Genomic DNA, 6,738 nt, shown 5'->3' on the forward strand with positions numbered 1-6,738 from the left:
TTCCTGCCCAGGGCAGGGGGTCAGACTCGATGATCTGTCAATGTCCCTTCCGACCCTAGCATCTATGAATTTATTAATCTATTTATAGCTTGCAGGATCCTGTCTACCATAAGCTCTCTAGTCTATGAATCACAAGTCCAACATACAGTGTAAATTATATTGCACTTTTGTAAGAGATGCTGCACCCTACCAGGAAATTATTTCAAGGTCCATTTGTTTAAATATACAACGTTGTCTGCAGGGGATAAAGCTACTATGCTGTTATTAATATTATGATAGCATTTAAAACATCTGAATAATCATCAGATCTCTGCTGCATGAGATACAACAAAAATTCAGGAGTGGATGCAGTCAGTGGTCTGAAGAGGATACATTTTGCCACCATTACTCACAGTGAGTAGTAAACTACTCATTACAATGGCTTTTGAAATTAACATGCTTACTTGTGGAATAAGGTGCTGCTCCAGATTAGCAAGGAGGGCAGTTCCTATATAATACTGATTAAAAATGTCCACAGAAAGTAAATATTTCTCAAGATCCCTTACAAACACACATTGTGCACCTCTATTTCCAGTTTCTTCCAATTACTTAAATAAAAGGTACATTTCCCTGCTGAGAGCTCACAGACACGAACTGTCTGTTGCCGCAGACAAACGAAGTAAATAAAACAGCTGTTAGTTAATGCAGACAGCTATCACAACAACAACTCACTGGTACATTTTACACTTAATGAAGAAGTGTGATGTAGTATATAACACAGATTACTATTAGAGAAACACTAAATTTACACAGGTCTCAAAGACTGCTTGAGTAGATTAGTTGACAGATATATGCAGCCCTACATTAAATGAGTTTCCAGTTACACTGGTGTAAATCCACAGTAACAGAGAAGAATTTAGTCCATTCCTCTACAGTGTCAGTGGAGGTTGACTGCCTGCATTTTACAGCACATACCATGTTTGTCACTGTGGGAAGGGAAAGGAGAGATAACTGAAGAAAAATAAATTAAGAGCTCAAAAAATACAAAAACAAATCAATCAACCCCCTCAAAACATTATGCAGACCTGCAGTCCCTAGCCTACTTCTCAGAGTCTCCTATGAGTGTTGTTAAACTCTGTTTTCAGCCCAAGGTTCTCTCTTTACTGTTCACTTTCTTTCTCCCCGGCACACCATTATCCGTGTGGTGTCCTAAGCTTGAAAAAGTCTCCCTGAGAACTGTACACTGAAAACCTCCTTTTTCTTCAAACCATCTCTAAAAGCTCATCTCCCCAGTATTATTGTGTGAAAGATGCCTACTGGTGGAGTCCCTCAAGATGCAGGTAAGCATGCTGCAGGCAGAAGTGGTTCAGCTGCGTTTCTTTGGGATCACAAGGCCTTCAACAACAGGATGCATGATAAAAACATTCAGGCTGAAGGAAGTTAGCCAGCTTAAGAGGACCACAGTGGTACTGTTGGGGAAAGCAGCAGGAGGACGGCAGGCTGCTGGCCACTTTTCATACCTCCACCCAACAAGCTCAATCATAGGCAATAAGAGGACCTAGAGAAGGGAAGCAGACAGCAGCTAGTGATGAAGAGATGAAACCACATGTCTAAGGTTGTGCAGTACATGGCTGTCACCCTCAAGAGAAAGAGATGGAGAGTAGTAGTAGTGGAAGTCTTCTTCTGAGATGGACAGGACATCCTCCTGTTCACCTGAAACAAGTGTGAGGGCTGAGGCTCTGGCCTTTTGACCATTATCTCAAGCTGCACATCCATGTATACACTAATGATATTTCCAAGTATGAAATTACTAAGAGGCTCAGGGAGCAAAGATGAAGGTGCCAGGGATTCTGGTAATGTTCTCTTAAGGGCTCAGGCAGTGACAGATAAATAATAAGAAGTGAATGTGTGACTCCACAGGCTGTAGAGAGCTGCCTTTGACTTCATCCAACAAGGAATGGAGTTCCCTGAAGGAGGACTGCTGGGAAGTGATAAGGCCCATCTGACAAAGAAAGGAAAAATAATTCTAGGATGCCAACTTTCCATCTGAGCAAAGAGAACTTTAAACTTGGTGACATGAAACCACAGAGTAGTAAAAGAAATAATGACCTAGTGAAAAGGCTGAAATCTGGTGAGAAATGGGAAACCGGAAGTGTCATGGGAAACGTAAAAAGTGAATAATAGGGCAATCCGCAGAACCTCTCAGACATCTTTAAACAAATACCAGGAGTAAGGAGAGTAAGCAGGATAAATTGAAGCAAGTTAAAGTGATTATGAAATGACAGTTTGTTATCATAAGGAGATGAAAGACAGCAATAAAATAAGGATAACATACTTAAAAACAGACTTCAAAACAAACAAGAAACTGGTAGGAACAGTCTCATGGCAAGATAATCTAGGAATAGAAAATGAGGAAACCTGACAGGTACTGAAAAGAGACGATACTAGAAGGCCCAATGACAAATTACTCAATGTGGAGAAGAGATGAGAAGTACCAAGACTGACCTAGCTACATTGGGAGCTCCTTAAGAAGCTGAATATCAAAACAGTCATACAAAAAGAAACAAGGGCTTATGGCTATGCATGAGCATAAATAACTCGCATTAACCTGTGGAGATAATATTTTTTACTTTAGCCTGTCTATAAGTCATGGCTAATAGGGGACAAATGGCAACAAGAAAGGTTCTGTAAATATATTAGAAGAGGAAAACAGAGAACAGTATAGGCCAGGGGTGAGCAAAATAGGGCTCTCAGGCTGGAACCGGCCTGCCAGGCCATTCTGTCTGGCCTATGGGGCCCCTCTAACATTTAGAAAATTAATAGCTGCCAGTGGCTGCTTGTCAAAACTGATGAGGTGCCAGTGGCAGGACCCAGCGGCTGCAGGACCCAGGCCCACCCGGCCCTGTCCCACCTCCAGCCCCCAACTAGAAGCTCCTGCCCAGCAGAGGCTTCTGGCTTGGCAACTAGGGGGTTGCTCCTCTGCCCTCCCTCCATCTGAGAGCAGAAACTCAGATAAGAATGCGCAGGGAGGAGATCACCAACAATTGCCTCACTCTGTGGGGGCCAGGTCAAGCTGGGCTGGCTCAATGCTGTGCTGTGCAGTCCTGGCCATGCAGCCAGGAACTGCGTCCTGCCGGAGCCAGCCCACTGCAGCCAGCACCAGGCGGTTCCTAGCTGCATGGCTGGGACCGCACAGCGTGACACTGAGCTTCCCATCAGAGAGCATAGGACTGGGGGCAGAAAGTGGAGCAGCAGATGGGACAGGAGAATTGGACTGAAGTGGAACTTAGGGAGGATACAGGACTAATTTGTGACATGGCTGCCAAAAAGGTTGGCCCTCACTGACCAAGAGGACCATCAGGCAAGAAAAGGTGCCCACATGATCTTAATCACAATTAATGCCAAACCAATCTTGTTTCCCTCTTCGACAGGAAAACTGGCTTAGTGAATAATGGGGAAACAACTGATTTCATATATCTTGACTTAAGTGAAACATTTGACATGGCCCCAATACAACAGTCAGAAAATTAAATTGAGAAAACATAGTGTAGGTGGAATCACCATAATGTGGAAACAAAACTTCTTTCAAATAATTGTCATGAATAATTCAGTGTCATTTTGTGAAGGCATTTTCAAAAATTGGGGTCCTGCAGGGGTTTCTCCTGGGCCAAGTTCTATTTTTTTTTCATTAGTTATTTGGAGAATGGAATAGAAAGTACATTTAAAAAAATATAGATGAAGACCAAGCTGTGAGGAGTTGTAAGCACTCTGGAAGACAGTATCAAAATTCAAAAAGTTATTGATAAATTGGAAAATGTGCTCTGAAATCAACAAGATGAAATGCAATAAAAACAGGTACAAAACAATATTTGGGGTGGGGGGGGGTGGGAATCAAATGCAGAGGCCAAACAAGGAATAACTAGTAAGGCTCCAGTACCGCAGAAGAGAGATTGGGGGGGGGGAATGAGGATGAGAAAGGACCATAAGTTATTCATTCAACTGAATGAATCAACAATATGATGCTCTTTCAAGACAGACAGACCGACCGACCCCAAGTGTTATTTAGGGCTGCATTAACAGTCGTTATATGCTAGACATAGGATTTATTTACTCTGTTCTACTCTATTTGTATTCTACTCTGTTCAGTACCAGTTAAGTTTTAGCTGCAATGATGTGCTTAGTTTACAATTATTGTGCTTTAACACTGATATAGACAACCTGAAATGAGGCTGGAGAAGAGCAACAAAAATATTAGAGGCTTGGAAAATATATGGAAAAGCAGAAGTAACAGTTTCAACCATCAGTGAGTCCCAACTGAGCCTCCAAACCTGGTCTAAGCCTGTATTTGAAGTATGCCTAGGGACTTCCTGTTAATTATTTTTAAATAATCACTAGGGACTGAGTTTCCAAATATATTTCACACAATGAACCAGATCAGAAGCTGCTTCCTTCATGATTGTACGAATAAAAGTTTCAAAGGTTCTGGTGATTTGGGTTAGATTTAAAGAATAAAAACAAAGAAATGTCTCTATTAAAGAAACAAGAACAAGACTACCTTTGACATATATGTAAGGATTAATAGAATGGAGCAAGAACATGGGAAGTGCCAAACTGAGTCAGACCAATGGTCCACCTGGCCCAGTATCCTGTCTCTGACCGCAGCAGAGTTGAATGCTAGACAGGGAAAACACCAAACTGGATCTTTCTAGAGCAGTGGTTTTCAACCTGTGTTCCATAGACCCCTGGGGGTCCACAAATTATATCTACATGTCCACATAAGATGACTATGATCAAAAATATGTGAATACTCATGCTTACAATTCGAAGGGGTCAGCACCTCCATTCGAAATTTCCAACAGGGACTGCACCTCCATTCAAAGTTTTTTAGGGGTCCACTAAATGAAAAAAAGGTTGAAAACCACTGCTCTAGAGTGATCTATTTTCTTTTCGATACTTTCCCTGGCATCCAATGGAATACTGTAGCAACATCCTGTTGAAAAGTACCAAGATGTCAAGTGAATATTTTGGCCAAAGGACCTTGTTGCTGAGCACAAACATAACCAAGAAGGGTCAAGGGAGGCTGCATATGGGATTGGCTGTTAGCCAGCACATTAGCAGCAAGTTTCATGGAAAGAAAAAAATATTTGACAAAACAGTGGAAGCAGAGGTGCCAAGTATGTGGGGCCTGAGTGCCCTGGCCCCCACTCGGGAAGAGGGCTTTCACCTGAAATGCATAAAGCTTTTCACATGTCTACCACCTTAAGCCTCGTAAGTGCTGGTTCCACATGTCCATCATCACATGTGCTGACTTTTACTTTTGCAGGTCCCCCCTGCACAAGTAAAAGTCAGTGTCTATGACTGGAAAGACAATGGAGTGAAGTTTTAAAGATTCAGTTAATGTTGTTAAGGATACCAGTTTTTCACATATATTTCAAGTGATTTCAAAGTTGGCATAAACTTTAAGGGAAAATGCAACAATGCACTTCAAACAGAAGAGCCACAAGGAATTAAGATTGTCCCCAACGGTAGAAATATCAGGGTGACAGGAGACATTTTGGAAGTGGCCTATAAGGAATGAGCTTGAGCAAGGTTGGAGTGTGTAAAAACCCAGAGGCAATCCTTGAGATAACACTGGAGCCGTGGTGCATATTGTTAGTAACTACCATGTGGGTTTACCCATGCCAAAATATAAAGCAATATTTAAAATGACACTTCCTTCCAGTGTGTTGTTTGTTTTGATTAGCTAATATTCTACCCACTTTATAATGGACATTCCCTCTCTATGCTAGAGTTTTAAGGCATATCAATAAAGTGTTACCTAACACCTTTAAAAAACAACCTCCCCCTGCAAAACCAACCAACCAACCAACCCACCCCCCCAACCTTTATTCATGTTTAGATAAGCCTTCAGAACACAAGTGTGGATTCTGAGGCTGGAGAATTCAGCAGAAGCTGTGTAATTCTGGTATTTTATTTTGTAAAAAACTCACAAACCTACTTGCCAGCTAACCCTTCATTGTTAGATTTGTTCAGCGGCAAAGGACTTTACAAAGCAAAATAACTATTTAACTTGCAAGTCAATACTCAGATCGCAGCAAAGGAAAGTGAAAAACTAAATGTCTTTATTACTAAAACCAAGCTGTGACTTTCTTAGCCTCAGCTAGGGCTGCAGCTCAGGTCTCAGGCTAAATTCTTGGATAAGAGGAGGAAAAAAATAAAATAAAATAAAAAAAAAAAAATCAGGATTTATTCTTTCTAATATTAAAAAAAGGACAAAAATAATTAAGGATTCTTTATACAAAGGCAGCAATGAAGGACACAAACACTGTTTTTGTTTTAACTTCACATTCTACCTTTAAGAAGAGCAAGGACAAGTCAAATCCTGAATTTCTTTGTACAGCTTTGTTAGCCTGGGACTGCAGAGGAGATGGCATGGATCCGCTCTACAGACAATTTGCACCTTCTGTGCATCTCTATAATAATCCTCTGTGGGCATGCACAAAGGTCCCAATTACACCTGGGCTGTATTTGTGTTAAGCAGTACAAAAATATAGTGAAAGACTTGAGCTCTGCCCTGCTACTGGGGAAGAATTTGGGGTGGATCATAACAGAAACAGAGTAGAATCAACTGTCCTTTTGTCATTTCTTAGCAACCCAATTGTTGGGGTCACCATGATATGCATGGGAATGAAGGTTTCAACCCTTAGGGCAACCTCTGCTCTCTCTTCCTAAGAGGCCAAAACTAAGTAGTCCTGCTGA

At 41.5% G+C, this 6,738-nt stretch overlaps 1 protein-coding gene across 1 annotated transcript in view; it reads right to left on the reverse strand.

The window, feature by feature from the left end:
• ZNF277 (zinc finger protein 277) overlaps window positions 1–6,738 on the reverse strand; it is a 94,796-nt gene that overhangs the window by 40,501 nt on the left and 47,557 nt on the right. The window lies entirely within an intron of this gene.

Source organism: Alligator sinensis, unplaced genomic scaffold (assembly GCF_000455745.1).
Source record: "Alligator sinensis unplaced genomic scaffold, ASM45574v1 scaffold297_1, whole genome shotgun sequence".
In the NCBI taxonomy this organism is placed as follows: Eukaryota; Metazoa; Chordata; order Crocodylia; family Alligatoridae; genus Alligator; species Alligator sinensis.